The sequence below is a fragment of the Ailuropoda melanoleuca genome, chromosome 10, assembly GCF_002007445.2.
Source record: "Ailuropoda melanoleuca isolate Jingjing chromosome 10, ASM200744v2, whole genome shotgun sequence".
NCBI classification, from domain to species: Eukaryota; Metazoa; Chordata; class Mammalia; order Carnivora; family Ursidae; genus Ailuropoda; species Ailuropoda melanoleuca.
The window spans coordinates 96706660-96732485 of record NC_048227.1 but is presented as its reverse complement, the minus strand read 5'-3'; the positions used below and the strand labels follow the sequence as shown (position 1 = coordinate 96732485).

General features: G+C 37.0%; 1 pseudogene; it reads left to right on the top strand.

Annotated features, from left to right (window-relative positions):
- The window catches only part of LOC117804226, a 139610-nt pseudogene extending 115099 nt beyond the window's left edge, over nt 1-24511 (top strand).
- The last annotated feature ends 1315 nt before the right edge of the window (nt 24512-25826 follow it).

Below are 25826 nucleotides of genomic sequence, written 5' to 3'. Positions count from 1 at the left end.
GGACAGTGTCTACCAGAGTTGACAACAAATACTTGTTAAATGAATGACCGAAAGAGGACTGAGTCATTTCAATTATATAATTGGGTTTATGTAATTCAGTTCTATATATAATTTAATTATATATAGATACATACAAATACAGAGTCCAAAACTTCAAAGGAAGAGTATAATCTCATAATTTTATTTCTAGTGTTCATTTCATTTTTCATCCCTTTGCTGAACAGACTCTGAAACTCAGGTCAAAGACAGTAAGTAACTGTGATTCATACAAATGCAATGTTTTCTATCAAAAAGTATTTCTTTGGGGTGGCAATAAAGTCAAAGTAAAAGTTCACCCTCTTATTCCATTTTGTAGAAGACATTTTTAGTAGAGATGCTAAAAAACAAGCCTATAAATCCTCAGTCTCCCTTGAGAAAAAGCTTTTAGAGAAGTGATTTATAAAGGCAAGATATGAAGACACTTGAAAGTAAACTCATATACTAACCCTCGTTTTTCTATATTGAGCTGTATATTCCACAGTCTTCAGAAAGTTTAAAGGAATATGAGTGAGAGAAAATAAAATAAAACGTAGAGGGGGCGCCTGGGTGGCTCAGTCGTTAAGCGTCTGCCTTCAGCTCAGGGTGTGATCCTGGAGTCCTGGGATCGAGCCCCACATCAGGTTCCTCCACGGGGAGACTGCTTCTTCCTCTCCCACTCCCCCTGCTTGTGTTCTCTCTCTCGCTGGCTTTCTCTCTCTCTGTCGAATAAATAAAAAAATTTAAAAAAAATAGAGAAGGAAAATATTTGGTTTATATATAACTGCAGAATATGATTACTTCTGATTACTTCTATTACTGAATTTACTGATTATCTCATATACTTTTATAATTTTTTGCTTAAATATTACTTTAAGAAGTTGTTTCAAAATGTGTGGTAAGATATTGAATCACTGAAACTTTGATAGAAGATAGACCAGGATCTGAGTACCTATATGGTTCTTAGTGGTATGGACTTAGGCAAATCATGTCATTTGAAAAAAGTGGATAAAAATATCAAGTTCAATGAATATTGTTAACTTACATTAAATAAGATATGCTAATAATACAATTCCTGGCACAGAAGGCATACTAAAATATTGTTGTAATAATGATTGTGATTGTTTTCATGCCGATATAAGGAGATAACAGCTTCCACAACCACACACACTTTGTTCCTGCCTCCCTTCCTCCTCTAACCTGAGAGCACAGGATCTAAGATGTTAGCAAAACATCACTGTGACATTAATTTCATCCATATTGTGTTTCTTAGAGTTCATCCTCTCCTGATCATTGAACATTATTCTCAAAGAATTAGGAGAAACAGAATGTTAGATATAATGTTTTTTAAAAAGCAGTAATCACAGTCATAAATAATAAAGAATGAAGAATATAAAAATCTTAGGGCCTGAATTCTAAAAATATAAATGGCATTAACATAACACATATGAAAGAAAACGAAGACAACTGGATCATTTGCTTACATAATGAAAGTTTATTGAGCACCTTCTGTGTACCATGGACTGTGCTAGATACTGACAATGCAGACTTTCCTCATTTTTTTTAACCTATATTTATTTTTTCAGCTTTATTGAGGTATACTTGACCAATAAAGTTGTAATACATTTGAAGTATGCAATGTGATGCCTTGATATTGGTATATATGGTGAAAGGATTCCCACCATTGATTTAAGTAGCACATCCATCCCCTCACATATTTACCTTTTTTTTCTTTTTGGTGAGAACACTTAAGTTTTACTGTCTTAGCAATTTCAATGATACCACACAATATTGTCAAATTTAGCGACTGTGTTATACATTAGATCCTCAAACCTATTTATTTATCTTATAACTGAAAGTTTGTACCCTTTAACTAGCCTCCGTCTGTTTCACATTTTCATTATCCATGCATTATCAATCAATGGACACATAGATGTTTCCATATCATGGCTATTGTGAATATTAAATATTGTATATTGTAAATATTGCTGCAATAAATGTGGGAGTACAGGTATCTCTTTGAGATAGTGACTTCTTTTGCTTTGAATATTTACCCAGAAGTGAGATTGCTGGATCATTTGTAGCTCTATTTTTAACTTCTTGAGGAACTTTCATACTGCTTTCCATAGTGGTTATGCCAGCTTACATTCCCTCCGATAGTGTACACGTGTTCCTTTTGTTCCACATCCTCATCAGAATTTCTCTCTTGTTTTTTGATAATAAGCATCCTAACCCATGTGAGATCATATCTCATTATGGTTTTGACAGAGCGGTTTTGTGCAGGAGATGAAACTCGTCAATCAATCCAGCCCAAACTCCTGCTTGTCTCTTGAACCTTATGAATTGTCCAAGCCACCATCCTATTCTTAGTGGCTCCCGGTAGCTGAGGGTGTGCCAAGACCCATCAGCGTCCCAAAGGGGAGGGTTGCTGTCAACACCTTCATGCAAGTGAATTAGAAACTGGACCCTTAGACGGCAGCTGAAAAAGTATGCTGTTAGGTCCCTTCCAGGGGGAAACTGGGAAATGGATGTTTTTGCTTTTCCATCTGTGCTGAGCCCAGGTGCATAGCAGTGCAGGTGTACTCTTATCCCCATTTAAAAACTACTTCTTGGGGCGCCTGGGTGGCACAGCAGTTAAGCGTCTGCCTTCAGCTCAGGGCGTGATCCCGGCGTTATGGGATCGAGCCCCACATCAGGCTCCTCCGCTATGAGCCTGGTTCTTCCTCTCCCACTCCCTGCTTGTGTTCCCTCTCTCGCTGGCTGTCTCTACCTCTGTCAAATAAATAAATAAAATCTTTAAAAAAAAAAAAACTACTTCTTTGTTTTCTATGGTCCTGTGGGCCACATCAACACAAGCCCTGTTGGCCTTCAGAGCTAAGTGTTTTGGGAGCTTTTCCCTCGGGTAGGAGCCTTAGAAGTTGGGGCACAAGGTATGGGGTCCAAATCCTTCACTCCTTAGAGAGAAGCTGGGAGTTGGGGGTTCTCTCCTGCTTGTGTGGCACTGTGCCAGGGATGGGGTTTATGGTGAGAGTGTCTCAGCCTTTCCTACTCTTTGCAATGTGGTTTTTTTTCTCATTGGCCTGACGCACAGGAGTCACTCAGCTTGTGTCTGGTTTCCTCTCAGAGGACATGGCTCCATGAGGAGCCGTATATCTGGTGTGTTTGTGGGAGGGAACTTCGGGAGCCTTTTATGTTGCCACCGTGGTCCTTTTAATACCTGTTTTATGTTTCTTATTTTTTATTTTTTTAGAATTTTATTTCTTTGAAAGAAAGGGAGTGAGCACAAGTGAGGGCAGAGGCAGAGGGAGAGGGAGAAGCAGGCTCCCTGCTGAGCAGGGAACTTGATGTGGGACTCCATCAGATCCCAACACCTGAGATCATGACTTGAGCTGATGTCAGAGGCTTAACAGACGGAACCACCCAGGCGCCCCCCAATGACTGTTTTATTTATTTATTTTTAATTTTATTATGTTATGTCAGTCACCATTCAGTACATCATTAGTTTTTGATGTGGTGTTCCATGATTCATTGTTTGTGTATAACCCCCAGTGCTCCATGCAATACGTGCCCTCCTTAATAACAGATCTAAGCCTGCTTTCATGGAGGTTTATGAAGAAAGAAGACATGAAGAAAAAAATCAATCAAATAATTAATATCAATTAATCAAATAAGTAATGTAAAATATAATTATTATTTGAGATAAATGCTGTTGGATAAAATAAAATGTTTCTACAAGTCATTTACAACATACAGAGCCATGAACTCATGTAATAGAAGGACTTGAACTGGTGGGATTGTCGAAAGATAGGAGTCATGTTTCATTACTAACAGATGGTATACAGGTAAAGAACAGGAGCTAATGAGCAAAAAAATGTTCATAGAAGTCCTAAAAGATCATGATAGACCAGATAGGCTGTCATAGTGGCAATGGAGAGAGCAAGTCTCCTCATTTCAACGCTTGTGGAAACTTAGGATGGGAAGGTCAGTGTAATAGACAAGCAAAAAATACTAAGAAAAAGTTGGAGTAACTAGAATGTGACCATTCTATCTAACATAACAAGCAAACAATCAGACAGTAATCACTTAATTATTATTAGAAAGACACAAGTCTAGGGACCATGATACTGGGCTCTTCTCCCAGCTCTGTCACTGAATAATTGTGTCACTTTAGGCATACAATTTAACCTCCACTGGTTTCAGTTTACTGATCTGAAAATCCTTGCCAGTGAAATAACCAATTTATGACTAAAGTTAATTATCTCTTTTGCAGAACAAAGGAAATTGAAGTATTTTGACATTTTATTTTTGAGTGACAGTTTCATCATTATTTGTTCTTTCCCTCCAGGGAGGAAATCAGGTAGCTTGGTTCTGCACTCAGCTCCAACTATGTGGAGTTAACAGAGGGTTCCTTCATTTCTAGATGGTACCTTGACCAAAAAAGAATCCTGAGGAAAACCATCTCTACCCAGCTTGTCAGCAGCATAGAGAAGCAGGTACAACTGAATTGGGAACTGCGTTAAGAGCTCTCTCACCTGAAATGAAGGTACGCAGCACAAAAGACCATACCTACGAGAGCTGCATTTTTGACAAAACGAGACACTGCAGCCTAAAGCTAAGTGGATTCTTCTCACAATAGGCTGCAGGCCAAGCTCTACATTTTGTAGCTCATACTAACCGTGTTACTTTAGGGGAGAATTGGAAATGATAAGGATCTGCTTTCTAAAATATCAGCTTGGTGATGCCTTGGGGCTTCCACATTTTTAAATTGAATATGGATATAATAATAGTTCAGGATACCAGAGTAGGCGATATACAGAGGACAGTTAAATAGACGAACAGTGTTTCTCTGCATCTGTTCTTCGACCTAAAGAGAGAAAGAGAGAGATAGAGAGTGTGTGCGTGTGTGCTAATGACAGACGGGCCACATGGTTAAGGAGGAGAGGATTCCTAGGATATTGTGTCATGGCCCACCTCATCTCCTATGTTTCAGAGGAACATACTTTTCTCTGGCATTATAACAATTTCCTTTGACAACCTTAGACACTAGAAAATGTAATAAAATACTCGGATTCTGCCCTGTGCAGCTCCTATCCTATTTATGTGCCCAAGGCAATGATATATCCTAGAAAGTCCTCTGTATTGGCACCTAGATCTGAAACAAAAGAAATAAAAGTTGGGACAACATGTGTTAGAAATAGGAACAGTGTCTTTCATGCTGCCCCACTCAGAATGCTAGTTCAGATTTGGGGTTTTTAGAGTATATAAAATACATGTGTTTACTTCTGTTTACTACTGACACTGTGATGAAATTACATTTCAATGGTATTTTCTAAGGAATAAACACAAAAACAAAAAGTGTGGAGGAGAGAAGAATAGACAAACTTTTAGAAACTAAGAGTAAAGAAGTGGTACAGAAAAGTGGTACTGACGTAGCAGAAGAGAAAAACCTGAAAGCTCTGTGTGGTGGACATTGCAATGTGCCACTTAGTCCCTCCTTTTGGAGTGAAAGACATGTTGATGCAAGTGCGGGGAGAGCCGAGGACAGACAGTTGTTCTCACACCGCTTTGGGAATAACCCAGGTGAAGAAAGCTGTCTAGTCCAAGGACATGCCACCCTCCCAGGATATCTTGCATCCAGTGACTGACTGACATTGATATAAAGGCCTGGTCCCCTGACTCAATTCTGAAGGACAGTTCTGGCTTAAGCAGGAGACAAAGGGGGGTCTTCACTGGGACTGCACTGGAACTGAATTTCTTCCTCTCCTCCCTCCTACCTCCTTCTCTTCCCCAAGAGATCATCTTAAAGGTATTACCCAATAAACCTTATAACCAATAAAACAAGGAAATTAATTTGTGGCAGTTGGTTTTGACTTCAGCAGCACCTGGGTGGCTCAGTCGGTTAAGCATCTGACTCTTGATTTTGGCTCAGGTCATGGTCTCTTCCTCTCCCTTTGATCCTCCCTACCACTCACATGAGTGTGCTCTCTCTCACTCTCTAAAAAAGAAAGAAGGAAAGAAAAGAAAGAAAGAAAGAAAGAAGAAAGAAAGAAAGAAAAAAAAAATGTGACCTGAGAAAGTAGATGGTAAATTTGGAACTTAGCTTTGGATCACTTGTCATCCAGTATCCATGCAAGTTTTGAAACCTTCATGGGCAGTGAACTTGGATACTATTCCAGTTCAAGATAGTGCATTAGCAACTACGACCTATCTGGCAAATGACAACTATGGGTAAATTGTGACGATAAAGCAATGGAATCAGATATTTATTGATAATGCAAATGATGATTTTGAGAAAAAAATGTAACTAATGACTGAGAATAAATAGCAGGGAAAACAAAGGGTGAAAGTCAGAATGTCTGCTTTTAGCTCTGAAGACATTCTCCACCTGGCAGGCCGAGAAAGCTGAAGGGTAGAGATAGCACTTAATGTTAGAGTAGAAGCTCTCCGACAACCCCAAACATGGTAGGTCTATCTGCCAAGGCCAAGGTCCTGCCTGGAAAACAAAGGGGCCCTGACACTGGAATAGAATCACATGACTTTATGCACTTAAAACTCTTGAATTCCAGGATTCCCCTTCATGTTCTGGGCCAGTAGAAATGAGCACCCAGGTGCCTGGGTGTCTCAGTCGTTAAGCAACTGCCTTCGGCTCAGGGTGTGATGCTGGGGTCCTGGGATCAAGCCCCGCATCAGGCTCCCTGCTCTGCTGGGAGCCTGCTTCTTCCTCTCCCACTCCCCCCTGCTTGTGTTCCCTCTCTCGTTGGCTGTCTCTCTCTCTGCCAAATAAATAAATAAAATCTTAAAAAAAAAAAAAAGAAAAAAGAAAAGAAAAGAGAAAAGAAAAGAAAAGAAAAAAAGAAAAGAAAAGAAAAGAAAAGAAAAGAAAAGAAAAGAAAAGAAAAGAAAGAAAAGAAAAGAGCACCACTTGCTGTTAAAGCTTAGTACTTCCCCCTTGCTTGGACGTGGGTGGTGGAGATCCTCATGCTTGCAAGAAAGTATGTGTCCTCCCACCACAAGGTTCTGCCCCCTACCTCTCTTGTTGATCACTAAGTCAATAAACAGTGTCTTGTCTCACCATAACCAGTCAGGTTTGCTGCTCCTCCTAAGAGAGATATTGAATTGTACTTGGAAGGAACTTCAGGAATTAGCCAACATGTACATTCAGGACCGCAGAGAATATGCCTGAGACTGGATGTTGAATACACGGGACCAAGATGCACAAATCATAGATCTAGATAAATGGGAGTTTATCAATATGCGAGCATTCTCCCAGAATATAGGGTTTGAAACTCCTGCAAGGACCCTGGGAAATGGTGCATCCAGCTTCTAGATAATTCTAAAAGCATGCAGAGTAACTGTCCACACATAGTGAGAGAAACAAAATGTGACAGAATTATTCTATGTTCTGTTAATTGTACATCAAAATATTAATTTTATAGTACATCATTTAATACTCTGTTATACCTAACGGATAGTCAGTTCTCAGAAGAGGAAACTCAGGGATCAAAAAATATATGACAAAATGCTCTATCATATTCATCCTGAGAGAAATGCAAATCCAAATCACAAGGAAACAAGAGTTTGCTCTCAACAAATAGACAACAATTGAACATCATTGGCAATCTCAAATATTGCCAAGGCTTAGGACCAGCACCATTCTTCATATGATATTGTTTGCCAGAGGAAATAGGCAATAGCTAGGAAATGTGATAATGCATACCCCTCAAGTAAAGCAAGTCAAATCTTAAATGTATACACCATAGCAAAAGACTATTTTCATATTAGAACCTTTATATAGTATTACAATTTATTGAGGGTAATGGACATACAGAACATTTGTCTGTATGGATTATACTTACCAATATTTGACGTTTTAGATACAGTTTGATTCCAGTTACAGGACATTCTTAAAACGATGAATGGAGATTGAAGAACAAATCAATGGTTGCCAGAGATTGTAGGGTGTAGAGGGTGACTGTAAAGGAATAGCACAAAAGAAAAAAGAATTTAATGTATTAGAAATTAAAATAGAAAACTTAGGGGCACCTGGATATCTCAGTCAGTTAAGCATCTGCCTTCGACTCAGGTCATGATCTCAGGGTCCCGGGATCAAGCCCCATATCGGGACTCCCTGCTTAGTGGGGAGTCTGCTTCTCCCTCTCCCTCCCCCCTTCTGCATGTGCAGGTTCTCTCTCTCTCAAATAAATAAATAAAATCTTTTTAAAAACTAGAAAATTTAAAACACTTACTGTTCAACTTTTTAAAATTAAAAGAAACCAATCATACTTCAATATACATAAGTTATTTTTCATAAAATAACTACATTTTTAAAAGCAAAAACAGTGAAAGGCAGGCACTGTTCCACATTTTTGCAAGTCTTTTTATTGTCTGTGTTAATAGAAGGTAACCAGAGTTCTCATACTTACTTCCACATTCAATTTATTGTCACAGCACATGTCATGTTGCCTGTGGAAGACTCCACTCTGCATTCATGAGAGAATGAGTGTGAAAACTACAGCTAATACCTTATTATTTCATAAAAATAACTTTGATCTCACAGGCCCCAAACCACAGTTTGAGAACTATTGCACTAGAGAAACACCCAACTTGTTTAAAAAGAGTCTTTTGAACATATTCAGCGCACGATTTTTGATTGAAAGAAAAATGGAAATAACACAAATATTCATTCATTTGGAATGCAATATGCTAATTCCTGTAATAAATACGATTTGACAGTAAAAATGAGCACCTAGAGACACATACCTGCAGGGACAAATGTCACAAATAAACTTGAGAGAAAAGAAAAAGTTTCAGTAGGATGCCAGGTGAAGAGGCACACAAAGGTGATTATCATTTGTTGTTGGATTTCTTAAGTTTTGTTATTATTTTATTGGTTAACTTAATTTTATTTATTTATACCTTCTAGCATATTTGAAGTAGTTCAGACTTCTGCAAATAATGTTGTTATTAGTTAATAATAATAACAAATATCATTAACTGATAACTGTGATAATTACTCTGATAATAATTAAACTTTGAATTGTATCGTGGTACAGTATGAAAAGGAACAAACTTCCCGTTATAAAACATGTAAGTCATGGGGATATAATGTACAGCACGGTGACAAGAGTCAATAATATCGCATTGTGTATTTTATAAATTGCTAAGAGAATAGATTTTAAGAGTCTTCATTGCAAGAAAAATAATTATTTGTAACTATATACAGTGATGGATGTTAACTAGAGTTAATGTGGCGATAATTTTGCAATATATACAAATATTGAACCATTATGTTGTACACCTGAAACTCATATAATATTAGAAGTTAATTATACCTCAGTTTTTAAAAGTGAAAGAAAAAACAAAGTAATGAGAGCAGATTCTTTGAGAAGCAGCTATAAAGGTAAAAGGAATTATGTAGGGATTTTAATAAAGTAATTTAGGATTAAAGAAGGTATTTATTTTCTTTTAGGTGGGAGTGACCTGAGCAAGGGAGGAATTTGAAAAGATGGGGAAGATAAAGATTCAGTAAGAAGTGAAATCATGGATGGAGCAAGGCATGTGCTGATGAAAGGAGATAGAATCCATCCCATAGGTAGAAACAGATCTCAGGAGGAAAGACAACTTTCACGGGAGACTCTCTTAGGGAGACGGAAGGATTAGTGTCTCTGCAGCTAAATTTGGTCAGAGATTAAAAGTTAAAGAGACTCAGGCTCAGGGCGTGATCCGAGAGTCCTGGGATCCAGCCCTCCATCGGGCTCCTTGCTCCCTGGGAGCCTGCTTCTTCCTCTCCCACTCCCCCTGCTTGTGTTTCCTCTCTCACTGTGTCTCTCTGTCTCTGTCAAATAAATAAATAAAATCTTAAAAAATAAAAGTTAAAGAGAGTTCATATTTAATGGATTCTAGTTTTTATTTTTTTAATAAAGAATGGAGTTATGTACTGGGTCAAATGGAGTATGGAGGACAGGTGGATGGATCACTTGAAAAAAGAAGTTGACTTAACATATTCAACTTGGTAAATAAGATATATGGAAGGATTTCTAGTTAGGATTGACGATTGTGCCCGTTTCCTTGCTCTTCCAGTGCGTGAACTGTCCATGCTCCTTTATAAAGCCAGGTCTTCTGCTGCACAGTAGCTCCCAATCCCCCACTCAAGGTTATTACTCCAGTAGTTCTATTCCATATCCCTACATTACCAATTGTCCATGTGTACTGTAGAATTCCCAAGATTTCACTAACACAGTATGTTAACTCCATCATTGAAGGAAGTCTCTCCCTTTACCTCGAATCCCCTTTTTGTGGTCACTCCTTTCCTATTAGCCCTTATAGCAAAGCTTATACATGGAATCTGAAAAAGTCAAACCATAAGACCAGAGAATTGAACAGTGGTTTCCAGGTCTATCTTGTAGCACATAATGCCATGATACTCTCATGTGCTATTTCGTAAAAAGCAAAGTGCATTTCATTTTCCTCCATTTTTGATAAAAGTAATATGCCATTATCAATGACCTAACACATATGAATATGTGATTATTTTAAGATTAAAGAGCAGATTAAATACCATTTTAAAAAGGTTGTAAATCCTTCTGATTATAAAAGCTGAATTGATTTTTATAATTCGCTTTTATTCAAATTTTAAGAACAGCAATATTGTTCTGAGTGTGAATACCTCCCTTCCTCATGTCAACCATGGGAGTAATTTCACGCTGCATTCATACATAAAATAGACTTGTTTAAAAGGAAATGAAACTAAGCAATGTTACCAGACTCAATCTCTGCATGCCACATCTCTGGCATGTGTTACTTTTCTTGCAATGCCATCATTTTACTTGTAAGGCAGAGGTTAGAAAACACCTGGTGATTGACTGAGCCTCTCCAGAGCAGATCCATTGTTTGATTACTTCCCCCATATAATATGAGTGTCATGGGGAAAGTAAGATAAATTAATAGTTCTTTCATCTGAGGATATATTTCTTAGACCCAAAATGTTGTACGTGGGTCAGCAGGAAAGCTTTTTATTTTGACAATAAGAACAGTGTTTTATTCTACCAATTTTATTAATTGTCTGAAGATTTTTCTTTCTTCAAAATGTATTTGCTCTTAGAGTGTCTACCATACAAAACAAGCACCTTTATCTTCTCTTTTATGTTCTCAACTTTTTGTGCCCCCACCCCTCAAAACCCCACCAATGGTTTTCATTTTACATTATTTTTCTCTCTCCCTTTCTTTCCCACTTATATCCACCGTTCACTTTCCTCCTCCAATTTGGGCAGATGGCACAAGAGCAAAGATGATCGTTTAACAAAATAAAAAATGTCAACAGTCACAAGCAAAAGATATTAAAATCTGTTGGCTGATTATTGTTGAAGTTTTGACTATTGATAATATTATAATATATTGATAACCATTTCTGACAAAAATAACTCTAACCTTCCAAACTTCTAAAATATATTTTTTTATTTCAGTCTCTTGATGGTTCTTTAGACCATACATTACTATTTGAAAGCTCTAAATATTATTCTCTCAAGCTGCTAGAACAATTCATTCAAGAATTCAATGACTTTAACAAATATGTCAGGTACTCTGCTAGGAACTAAAAATAGAAGAACAATAAAAGAATAAAACATTAATTTTTATGCAAGGCTTCATAATGTAGAGGAATATATCAACATTAAAGCCTGAAAAAACGCTTGCAACTTCAAGGTAGAATTCACTGAGCCCCCACGAAACACTAATGACAAGATATCCATGTCAACGTCTGTTTATTTTGTTTCTAAATTTATGGAATTAAGAAAAATGTTTACAACCATGCAGGTAGTAACAAATGATTCATAGACAAAGAAAAATTAGAACTGGATTAGTTATCTGATGACTCATACACTATAACAAATGCTAAAACGCACTTTAAGTGGGCAATATTTATTATAAAAATTAAATTTTAAATTGAGCTACTATTCATATACATTCTTAGACATAACCAATGATGCAGATGTTTCCCATGTTTTCTCATAAATAAAAACCTGTCAAATAAATATTCCACAGAAAACAGGCATTAATAACAATCACGATCTAAACAATGAAAATGTGGGGCACCTGCATGGCTCAGTCGATTAAGCCTATGCCTTCGGCTTGGGTCATGATCCCAGGGTCCTGAGATTGAGCCCTACATTGGGCTCCTTGCTCAGCAGGGAGTCTGCTTCTCCCTCTCCCTCCACCTGCTGCTTCCTCTGCTTGTGCTCTCTCTCTCTCTCTGTCAAATAAATAAATTAAAATCTTAAAAAATAATAATAAAAAATAAACAATGAAAATGTGAAATTTTTAAAAAGTGGTCTGTGGGGGCTCCTGGGTGGCTCAGTCAGTTAAGTGACTGCCTTCAGCTCAGGTCATGATCCCACGGTCCTGGGATCTAGCCCTGCATCGGGCTCTCTGCTCAGCAGGAAGCCTGCTTCTCCCTCTCCCTCTGTCCCTCGTCCAGCTTATGCTCTCTCTCTCACTCACTCCCTGCCTCTCAAATAAATAAATAAATAAATAATCTTTTTTAAAAAGTTGTCTGTGAAATCAGTAAAAGTGATCTAAAGTTTACCAAGTATAATTTTAAAAATTATAAAGCTCAATTCTGCTAGTAAAATACATTGTGGAGGACTTATGTAAAAATTAATTATACAAAAAAGAAATTAATAATAATATTGAGCTTTGTCACAACTATCTCATAGGCTTATTTGTAAGAATTAAATGTTTTAATACTTGCAAAGTGCAAAGAGCTATGAATGGCACAAAGTCAACAATAACATAAACTATGATGGTTAAATAATGAAGATGAGATGATATTATCATTCTTTAATAGACCAGATTATCTCAATAATTCCAGGGAATGAAATGAAAGTATAGGGGAGCAAAATTTGCCACCCCAATATGTCTCTTTGGCATTATATTATTTGAAGCCAATTATTTTTAAAAAAACAGAAAGCTCAGGAAGAACCCTTGACCTTCCCGCAAGCTACCTGGAAGAATTTAGATAGAGTACCTGTCCCAGGAAGAGAACTGTCATATAGATAACTACTATTGTAGTATGAATTAGGTGTGGTAAACAGGGAGGAACCTAGCAAAGTCTGTTTGTTAAAATTTCTATGTCCCATTATTTCTGAGTGGCCCTGCAAACATTGGTTACAAACATTTACTCTTTTTCATCTTCCTGTGAATTGTCTTCCTCCCAGTTGAAGTCCCAAACCCTTAACCCCTTCTCTTTAGCTCAGGATGGCATATAACCCTCAACTGCCTGACTGCCTGGGGGGCTCAGAATCTTGTGGAATCTTCATATGTACATAATTAAATTTGATTTTCTCCTGTTAATCTCTTTCATGTCAATTTAATTATTAGATCAGCCAAAAGAACCTTGAAGGGTAAAGAAAAATGTTTTCTCCCCAACAAAAAGCACGTCGAATATTTTACAATCTTTTAGAAAAGACACATAGTGTCCAATCTCATTTGGGCCTTAATATAACCCAATTAACCTTTTTCCTATCCATAGACAACTCTTTCTAAATCTCTAACGGGCTAATTTTAGATATTTAGCCTTAATCCAATGATCAACACATCTTTTACTAGGTCACTATCACTCTATTTTCCCCTTTTCTTCCTTTCACAGTGAAAATTCTTAAAAGAACCATTTTAGAACAATGTTAGAAAGGACCAATAAATGTCATACCTTACATCCTAGAGTCCAGAAAAAATTAGACTGAGCGGACTCAGAACCAAAACATCACTTGCATTTTTGACCACTACTTTTTGCCTCTGTGTCCTACTGCCTTACTATTGTTAATAAACATTCCCTTTGTATATGTTCATTTTATTAATGTACCATAATATTTAAAATAAATAAATGTAAGTGTCCTGCTATTTTGAAAATCCATTTAGTGGTTTGCATAATTATGCTATCTTCTCATAATTACTCCCATAGATTTTCTGAGACATAGAGAATAATTTTAATCTACTGAAAATGTTCTTTCCCTCTCCACTTGAAACTAAATACATGCATATGGCAGAGTTACTTTTACTCCCTGCAAGGATGCTAATGAATATTTCCGGACTCAAAGAAAAACACTATCTCCAACCAAGCATATATTTAAACATTATGGAATCTTAAAAGAAAAAACAACAATATTTGGCATATACACCAAGGCTTTTTACACAATTAAAAAGAATGCTTTCATATTTAACAACTTGCATGAAGTCTTAGAAATAAAAAAATTGATTTTTTTTTTTTTTTTTAGTATGACTTAAGAAAGCCATAAACATAGAAACTTCCAATTTGGGGTTTGCTTATTAACAATAATCCTAATAGGTTTTCTGAGAGATTTATATTCAAGTAACATAAATAGAAATCACAAATATATAATTAGCTGAGATAATGTCTGGAATTACAGTTTTGGTGTGCACTTTGAACCAGCCACTTATGTGAGGCCTTTGCTTCTCACAAAAACCCACATATAATTCTTGGAACATTATTAACAGCCTCTGGTTGGCCACACATAATAAAAAAGTCACAGGAAGAGGAAAAAGAAAGGATTCATTGGCCAATCTACCAAAAAGCCAGGCGACCTTAGCTGACATGCTAACTAGATATGATAAACAAAGAACTATACTGATCCTTTTGCACTGGCCTCTGAATGCACTAAACACTAGAATATATCACATGGGCAATATTGTGAAGTTCTGTGTCAAAGACTAGAATTTCTTGTGAATGAGAGGACAGAAGGGAAAATGATGAAGTAGGTGAGACTAATGGCAAATAGAGGCACTATACACTCATAGAAAAAATTGCATAATATAAAATTGTCCAGGAAAATAATTTGTCCTCTTTTGCAACACTTCTTCCATTCTATTAGCCCTTAGGCTCAATCTGTTATCAGAGCAAAATTTATACTGTTATCCAAGGCTTTATCAGTTTATACTATTTATACTGTTATCCAGTTATACTGTTTACACTGTTTATACTGTTATCCAAGGCTTTATCAATGTAATTAAACCTACATTAATAATACCACCTTTTTCTCTCAAAATATTCTCCCCAGTGTAAATACCTATAACCAAGAAGTTCATGGCTTGTGTTCAGAGATTTCTTTCATCCCTTGCTTCTTCCTTCCACCGAAGGTCAACAAACATTTTTTCTCTCCTTTAATAACCAGGTAATGGTGAGTTGGATCTAAGATTCAAGAGAGAAAATGAGCATGGTAAGGAAGTGTGGCCAAGGTGGTCTTTGAAGTAGGGATATATGGAAATAACTCAATGAGTAAAAGTTCAGGAAGTTTTGTTTCCAGGGGTAACTCCCAATGGAAGGACTTCTCAAAAAGTAGGGAGAAGATAGAAATAAGAGAAGAATAAGGGCAGATTTATTCCCATGGCTGGTTTTTTTTTCTCTAATTATTTTCAATTTTTTTGCAAATGCAGCTGTCTGGAACAGTTGGTTTACCACCCCTGAATTTTGCTTCAACTAAACCTCATAAAAAGGGTGTGGAGATGGATATCCCAAGTAGTCATTTTATATGTGCTGAAATTATATGTGTTATAAAGAAAATAAAGTGAAGTTAAAAAAATAGAAAGTGTATTTTAGAAAGCTGAAAACAACAAAGAAAACAACAGTGTATAAGAAGACCAGAAACCCTAAACAAAAATTTCATACAAACCACAAACGAAAGGAAATCAGAGCTTCAACTGATGTTACTTGCTGCAAAAAGGATGTCAACCCCAAATCAAAGAACTGTCCTCCAAAATAGTTTTTCCATATGAAATTAAAAGAAAAATCATTTGTTTCAACTACATTCTTTTATATAAATGACACCATGAGATTTACAAACCGAATACAACAATGGATATATAATATATAACATACAGCATATTCAAAGTAGCACTTCAAACAATTCTAACAAGTGAAATAAACAATTTGGACAAATAAAATTCACTAGGTAAAATAGTATCTTTAAAAATATGTCTTGAATGCTAGACCTGGTTTTAAATTTAACCTAACAGAAGCTTTGAGTCATGTTTGGAACTTGCTCAAAGAAAGAACTATTAAGCATAGACCACATAGTCTCTGTTGTGCTATTCTATAGGAAACTCTAGCTGATTAATCCCTTCACCAGTTTAATACAATGTCTACATGAGCAAATCTTATTAGAAAATATATTACTTAAATGTGCTTATCTATCTAAAATAATTGGGATGATGCAGTTTACAAGTTATAAAGATTTAAAGCTAATTTTCAGCAGGTGTGTTAGACTTCTATTAGTTTTTCTAAGGCACAGAATAAATAAAACCAAAACAGATTTCTATGAAACTTAAGTTACTAATTTAAATGCCCCTTTTAATTTACACTAAAATTAAACATTCTAAATGGCTTTAATAACTGATATCTGAATATTAGTATATTTACCTAATAGCAATCTTAAAAATGATAACAATATCTTACCCTCCCAGAGTGTTATTGTGTTTTAGGCATTGTTCTCACAAATTTAATCCAAACAACTACCCCAGAAAATAGGTATTACTGCTATCCCCCTTTCCAAGACAAAGAAGCTGAGGTTCTGAGGATTTAAGTGATCTGCCTAAAACAAACAAACAAACAACCACACACATACAGAAAAAAACAAAACAAAAAACACAGCTGGGATTCAAATACATGCCAAGGTGCTACAAAAACTGATCTCTTAGTCATCTCATTACATGAATGGGCTCCTTAATGATATTCAATGAAGAATAAAGATTAGGTGAATTGTAGGGGACCATCCATCCTTTCTAGAGATACTGAATTTTTCTCTTAATATTTAGTTTGGGACTGGATTCAACATTTTTAATAGTCTTCATTATTTTGCATATTCTTTGTACCCAAATGACTACTTCTTTTTTTTTTTTTTTTTTAATTTATTTGACAGATAGAGACAGCTAGCGAGAGAGGGAACACAAGCAAGGGGAGTGGGAGAGGAAGAAGCAGGCTCACAGCAGAGGAGCCTGATGTGGGGCTCGAACCCATAACGCTGGGATCACGCCCTGAGCCGAAGGCAGAGCTTAACCGCTGTGCCACCCAGGCGCCCCCAAATGACTACTTCTAAATTGCCTTACAATCCTATGTCTAGATGCTCTACACACTCTGCCTCTTTCTGTTTCTGTTTTCCCTCCTTCTCTCTTTTTTAAATACCACTGATGGACAGAGATGTATCTAGTGAAGAACATTTTATGGCATATGTAGGATATGCATTGATATTAGTTATGATTTGGTTATGTACAAAGGACCTCAAATAGAACAGCCAAGGGAAGACATTTAATAGAATTACGTGGAGAGGTTGAATTATGGTTTCTGCCCAATGGGAATTTGCTTTTAGTTGAGACTCCAATAGAAAAGGCACTCTTCCCTTCAAAACTACTCATCAAAAATTACTCCTATATTATGATAACATAAAGAACACATCCTTAGAAAAGAAACGTCGTCCTTAGAGAAAGAACATTGGTTCAAGACAAAGCATAAAGAGAGAAAAAGAAATCAACTGAGCTCTAAAGGTAAATAAGAAAGAAAAAAAAAAAGAAAAACCAAGAACAATACAAACGAGCAAAATCTTCTTTCTCTGGAGTCATTAGATATGTGTAGTGCAGTCAACACATTGCCAAACAATATATACAAGGGAGTCAAAGGAGTCACAGAAGAGAACGCACAAATGGACTTTAAGAATATAAAAAGCTGCTCAGTCTCAGAGGTAATCAAGGGAAAGACTGATTAAAACACAGATCACTGTTAGATCAAGAATACCAATTAGAATGTTTAGCCTCTTCTTCTCTTGCCCACTTAGCTCTCTTTCTTCAAAGAATAATTATCTTGTTGATTCATCTTGGTCTTTTTGTGCTGTTGCTCCCCTTCCAAAGTCTAGATATCTTTGAGTATCAATCATGTTTATGAATGAAGCCCCTGGTTGCTGTATAGAGGTGACTTGGGCCAGCTTTGCTTCTTTTATATAAGCCTATTTCCTGTTTCCCCAGTAGCCCACCTTCCTGAATTGGAGGGCTGCACTGAAGGACACAGAAGGTGAACTTCATGTACGTGGAAAAGGGACAGCTTAGCTATCAAGCACACGGGCAGGCCTTGAACTGGGCTTCTTGGAAAAAGACTACAGGAAGTCACATGCAGATAGCTCACTGGAGAACACACTTGGAATCACTTGGAGATACAGCTGGAGGAAAGTGAGAATGGCCACACTGAGCAGATACAGGCGCTGACTGACCATGCAATGGCAGATGAGATTTCAGACCATGCTACCAGGAGCTATTGAGCTAGGATGGCCCTTCAGACTTGTCCCAAATTGAGGCACATGCACACTCCTGGTTTAGGAGGTTTTTCTTAAGTACTGCAAAAAGACAATGGCTTTTACATTTTGCCTTGGATCAGCAGTGAATCCTCATCATTGTTCAATAAATCCATGAGTCAAATGCACTCAGCAACTGCCTCCCAATTCATAGTCCTTAGAGTTAACCCTTTCCATCACACTTCTCGAGCACCGGAGATACTGAGCATCAGGCAGTGATTCCCCTCCACCAATTACACATTCCATTTACCACTGGTGAATATTTTGACAACATGCTAGAGCTACCCATAATCTATTTTCCACCAATAATTGCCAGACAGCTGAAAACAGACCTAGTGCTAAAATTCTTTTTAATGTCTATTTCCTACACCAATCCTGAGACCAAATATCCTGGCTTGGGTTCCATGGTGAGAGAGAGACCCTGAAGTATGGAGTTGCATGGAGTATTGGCGAGCAGTCTCAAGAGAGAGACTATAAAAAATGAAGAAGGAAGGATTGGACCCAGGAAAGAGTTGACCCTCAGTGTGGTTGTAAATGAGCCTTTAGTTGATCATAGTTGAAGCAAGATGACTGAGACATTCTACTTCTGTAGAATAGTTATTATTATATTAGATAATATATTAGATAATAACTAGTTATTATCCCTCTGCCATCCTCTCCCAGTGGTTAAGATTTTGGGTAGTGCATTTCTCTGCTCCTGAGAATAATTCCCTGAGAAAAATACAGCAGCGACCTTTCAGCAACCAATATTCTTAGTTGCTCAGGAATCAATACCTTGGCGCTCAGGAGGGAACCTAGGGGGAATTTCCACAAGTGGAAATTTGATGAGTTTAACGTATGACTAGCTCATGGAAATGACCTCCACAATCAAGATAATTAAGATTATCAATCAACCTCAATAGTTTCCACATGCCCCTTTGCAACTGCATCTCCTCCCCTACCCCAGCCCAGGCAGTCATTGATAGTATCTGACACCACGGATTAGGTTTTATTTTCTATAATTTTACACAAACACAATCATATATTGGGGTGCCTGGGTGGCTGTCAGTTAAGCGTCTGACTCTTGACTTTGGCTCAGGCCATAATCTCAGGGTTGTGAGATTGAGCTCCATGCTGGGCTCTGCACTGAGCATGGAGCCTGTTTAAGATTCTCTCTCTCCCTAATGCTAAGTGAAATAAGTCAAGCAGAGAAAGACAATTATCATATGATTTCTCTCATCTATGGAACATAAGAACTAGGATGATCGGTAGGGGAAGAAAGGGATAAAGAAAAGGGGGGTAATCAGAAGGGGGAATGAAACATGAGAGACTGTGGACTATGAGAAACAAACTGAAGACTTCAGAGGGGAGGGGGTGGGGGAATGGGATAGACTGGTGATGGGTAGTAAGGAGGGCACGTATTGCATGGTGCACTGGGTGTTATACACAACGAATGAAGCATCGAACTTTCCATCGGAATCCGGGGATGTACTGTATGGTGATTAACATAATATAATTTAAAAAATCATTAAAAAAAAAAAAAGATTCTCTCTCTCCCTGTCCCCTGCCCCTCCCCATCCTGCTTGCATGAGCTCTCTCTCTCTCTCTCTCTCTACTAAATAAATAAATAAATAAATAAATAAATAAATAAAGGAATCAAATAGTTTGTAGTTTTTGTCTTGCTTCTTTTACTCAACATAAGTATTGTGGGTTGCATCTATTTCGTTGCAATTATCCATGATCCGTTCCTTCTCTGCTGAGTAGTAATGTATATATCACAGTTTTTGTATTCATTCTCTCACTGTTGAACATTGGGTTGTTTCCAGTTCTTGGCTATTACACATAAAACTACAATGAACATTCAAATACACATTTTTGTATGGATGCAATGCAAACTTTCTTTCCCCTTAAGTAAATACATAGAAGTGTAATGACTGGGGCATATGCCAGGTGAAAATTTAACTTTTATGAAGCTGCCAAGCTATTTTCCAATGTGGTTGTATCGTTTCAGATTATCCCCAGCAGTGTATGAGACCCACTTGCTCCTCATCTTCACCAAGACTTGGTGTTAGTAAACCTCTTGATTGTAGCCATTCTACTGACAGGAAGGTAGCATATTCTTGTGGTTTTAATTTGCGTTTCCCTAATGATTAATGATGTTGAGCATTTTTTAGGTGCTTATTTACCATTAAGAAAATAGACGTACCTAAAAAAATGTTCAACATCATTTGTGAGCATGCGCGTGGGTGCACACACACGAAACCCTCCAAATCTTTTGCCCATTTTCATTGGACTGTTTATTTTATTGAATCATCATAGTTCTGTATATATTCTAGATAAAATTCCTTTGTTGGCTAAATATTCTGCAAATATTTTCTCCCAGGTGATAGCTTTGCCTTTCATTTTCAAAACAGGATCCTTCGAAGAATAAAAGTATTTAATTTTGATGAAGTCCAATGTATTACCTTTTTAAACAATTGGCATCATGTTTAAGAAATCTTTGCCAAACCCAAATCCCTAGATCCTTCTGGTTTTGTCTCCAAATTTTAGTTTTTAGCCATTATTTTTAGGACAGCAATCCATTTTGGGTTAATTTTTATACAAAGCTTGAAGAAAGGTTGAGGTTAACATTTTAACACATGGCCATAAAATCATTTCGGCATCATTTGCTGAAAAAAATTTCCTTTCCCCCCACTGAATTTCTCTGGGACCTTTCCTGTGTCTTTGCATGCATGCTAATATTTTTATTGGGTGCCACACATTTTTAATTTTAACTCCTGAGTGATACACATTTTTGTATTACTATAAATACTTTTAGCTTTGTTCTAAAATTCAGTCAAGTGACTTGGAATTTGTCTGATGCTCTCAAGTCTCATTTATAACATTGTCAGATGGGACCAGAGAAGCCTTTAGTCTAGGGCTAATTTTTCCCCACCACTGAGGCAAGAACCATCCTCTCAGTACCCCACAAAGTATGCTTTTCCTATCAGGTACAGAAACAAACTCATTCTGGCCCTCCATAAGACCAAGAATCGACCCTTTTCTCCTTCCAGGTGTTTCTTTCTCTAGTCTCAGGTAATTTCCTTACACACACCTGCTAATCCATACTCAGCAAAGAACCGAGGGAAACCCTGGGCACATCTGGGGATTCTTGCTCTCTCACTGGGCTCCACCTTGGTTTGTCTCCCTGCTCGTAGCTGGTAAACCGGGCAGTAAACTGAGACAATCACAGAGTTCACCTCCTCTGCGCCTCCTCTCGCCTCCTCGCCTCCTCTTCCTCTCTCAGTGACCCTATACATCCTGATGCCCAGTTTCTGAAACACCTGTCAAATTATTTGGGGATTTTTTTTCCAGATAAGAAGGTAACTCTGGCTCTTTTGACACCATCTCTGTCAGAATAAGAAAACAACTATAGGCTTTCGACACATTTTAAAGGAGATCTTGCCTCTACAAGACAAGTGGTTCATTTTCTTTAGTGCGATGATTCTCAAAATACAGGGGAAACAGAAAACTCACTTGAGGAACTTGCTCCAAATACATATTCTAATGTCCTGCCTCAGAAATTCAATGGAATAGATCTGGCATAGAATAAGTTATCTTAATCTTTAGTAAGTCTAATACAAGTCTGATGCCGATACTGAATTTTCAATAATTCCGATACGAGGGGTTAACAGACTATAATTCGAGAAACTTGCTTCTATGATTATTCTGTCCAGGTTAATGTGGGCAAAAATGACTCGGCTGCATGCTTGAGGTAGGGAGGGTAGAGACCTTGGCAGTATTTGTGTTGTTAACCCTCTGATTATCATTATTATATCACCCTTTTCCCCTCCAACCCTGAGTGCCTTCTTACCCAGAGTCTGGAGTCTCTCCAGAGCTGAGCTGGGTGAAAAGAGCTTTCAAGTGATCTAGCCATTCTCTGTATTGCTCAGCTTTACATTGTGATTGTGATCCCATCTTCTCTCAATCTTTCAGGAATTTTTCAAAATTTCTGGGTGCTAATGACTTTATTTCATTTAGTGCTATGAATCCATTTCTTTACAAATATTTTATTGTCATTTCAATTTAATTTGTTGGGGAATAGAGTAAGGGTAGATTCAATTCATTCTCTTTAACTGGAAGACATGATTTTTAAATAGCATTGGAAGTAATCTCGTAAATGGAGTGGTCTCTTATTATTTGAGTGAAGAATTTCTATAAATTTCTACCAAGATAATACGTAAAGTCTTAATAATAGCATTTGCATTTTATAAAAGATTTTATTTATTTATTTGACAGAGACAGTCAGCGAGAGAGGGAACACAGCAGGAGAGTGAGAGAGGAAGAAGCAGGCTTCCAGCGGAGGAGCCCGATGCGGGACTCAATTCCGCAATGCCGGGATCACGGCGAAGGCAGACGCTTAACAACTGCGCTACCCAGGCGCCCCAATATTTGCATTTTTATTGTAATGAAATCACTTTCCAACATTTTTTATTTATCATTTAATTTCATCCTTAGACCATGCCTCTCACAAGGCTCAGCATTTTTTGGTACATTTTACTAAGGTATGTTGAATGACTTACTGAAGGCCACACACTGTCAGGAATAAAATTCCAAGATTTTGAATTTTAAGATCATTAAGGCTTACTTGTATGTTGTTTTTTTGTTGTTGTTGTTGTTTATGTTGCTAAAATCATCTCAATTATAGAAACATTTATTGCTGCTAAAGTCCATATTGCCACAAAAATTTGAGGATGAAAAAATTAAATAAGTCTATTGGGTATTTTGATTCATCCAACTCCTACTAATAGTTTAACCTGTTAACCTATAGTGATTACTAGTTGCTAAGCATTGGTGTAAGTGATTCCTGTAAATCAGCTCTTAGTCTTCACAAGAACGCCATAAAATATGCATTATTACTCTGGAATTTTACTAACAGAGAAACTGTAGTACAGAACAATTCAGGTCACACGGTTAAAAATTGTAAAAGCTCAGACCCAAAATCTCAGAATTTGCTAAAAATCTGTGCTTTTAGCTACTGTACTCCACTGCCTCTTATACTGAAGAAGCCTCTGTATTTAATCTAAAGAACCATTTTTTAGTTGATCAGTTCAATATTCTAGCTATTGTCAGAGGACATTTTAAGCAGCCTGCTTCACAAAAACAAAATCTCACAAAACTTCTGATTATTCTCTTTAGTGACATTAACTGACTCTGATTTTTGCAGCCACCATTACTTCCAATTGTCTTCTTATCACTGGGGAGTGGGGTATTAGGTTTGCATATTAATCTCTCTTACCAGTCAAGAGGCATTCTATTAGAATCTTAAACTGACTTAGCAATAAAAACAAAACATAGAAGTCTACCGAGGAAATCACTATTTCAATATATTGTGATTTTAAAAAGTGGTTTTGTGTGTATTTAAGTATGATTGTTTACCTTACCTTTTGATTTGATTCCACCTCCCCTTTACAACCAGCTTTTACTTTGTAACTGCTATGTGTCCGATAGAGTAGCTAACAGGTGACATTACAAGGACTAACTTTGAAGAACCATCTACATTTTAATGGCGACTTTAACCAAAATACCGGTTAAGGATGCATCTGGTCTTGGATAGCTTTGCAGAACTGGCACAAGAAAGTATTCATGGAGCCTCTAGTTCATGAATAAAATGAGGAACATACTGCCGCACACTGACTCCTGAGAGAACATTACAGAGATTTTTAAAAAAGAGCCATATTGCTCTTTTACTAGGGGCCCGCCAATGTGCATTTCATTGGCACCAAAACCGTGAAGAGGGTGGCACAAGACATCATTGAGAAATACTACACACGCCAGGCAGTGACTTAAACACCCCCAACCACCAGTGCACGGGGATCGTCATTATTCCCAGCAAGAAGCTCGGCAATGAGACAGCAGGCTGTGTCACACGTCTGACCACGCGGATTCACAGAGGTCCTGAGACAGGGATCCCATCAAACTGCAGAAGGAGGAGACAGAAGGGAGGGACCATTGTGTTCCTGAGGTCTCAGCCCTTGGATCAGGAGATCTTTAAAGTAGATCATGACACTAAGGAGATGTTGAAGGTCTTGGACTTTGGCAGTCTGTCCAAACTGCAAGTCACTCCGCCCACAGTAGAGGGTGAATTTCAAGACACCCCATGGAGCCCTTTGAATCTTTCTGCTGTGCTGTAATATCTTCACTAAACCTTGGATGACAACAACATAAAGAGCCATATTATGGAAGAAAAGCTATTGGTATGATCACTATATCCAGCTTTATCTAAAGAAAACCACCTTTGTAAGTCACTAATATGGTAAAATAAACAATAGCTGGAGATAAGCAAATGTTGAAGGAGAAGAAAGTGAGGAATGAAAACACCCCTATATTCCTTTTGTACTTCAGACATGCTCTAGAGGTCTAGAGCTGGCCCATTTCAAGAAGGATATCATCCAATAAAGCAGAAATATGTGGAAGAAAACTCAGGAAAATATTCTTACATTGGATTAGGAGGAAGTTTTCCAAACTCTCAAAACATCAAAAGATTTCCTATGGTCCACATACTGCTCTATCCCTACCCAGTGAGTTTCTTGGGCACTTTTATTTATGTAATGGAAGCACTGAGCCTTGTCACCAGGTGCCCAACATGTGATAGGAATTCAAAAACAATTGTGGAATAAATAAATTTATATTACTGGTTTGAAATTAAATTAGTATGGTATAAAATAATAAGAATATATGTTTTACAAGTTATTGACTAGTATAAACAAATTACTTTAAGATATATGGGTTATTACTCCTTTTATTTTCCTTTCATAATGTTTATTGTCTCATTAGATACATAATTTCAAATAACATCTGAATGTATTTCCATCAGGCTATTTACAATCAAGATCTAGGAAGAGGGGTAGGTATCTGATTGCATATTTCCAAATTTCCGAGGATAATCATCTCATTAAATTGGTCCTTAAACAACAAAAATACAGAAGCATCTGTTTGTTTTTTAATGTTACTGTAACATGAATTTGGCAACAACAAGAAGAAATTTTTCCAGGAATTAATGGAAAACTAAACATATTCTAGCTTTTGTTAGAAAACACAGCTCTTCAGAAATATAGTAATTTGTTATTTAAAAACCTTAAAGTAATGTTGTTATAAACTGTCAGAAATTCAAAGTAACAATTTAATTATGAGCTCATAGTTTTTGTGTTTGTTTAGTTTCCTTACTAACCAGCCATTTTTACATTTGAGATAATCTTTTAAAACAATATTTCGGTAAAGGAAGAGGACTGGACTCTGAGTCAGGGAATGTCAATGTGTTCTTAGCTAATTATCACCAGTAAAATGAAAAGGGAAATTGGATTAGAACATCTCTCATCTCCATCCATAAAAAGTTATATAATACGAATGTAATGTATATGATATAATACTATGTAATAATAATGCCTACTGTATAATCAGCCAGCTAACTGGAAAATACGGAATAAAATCTAGATGTAGAAGAAAGAT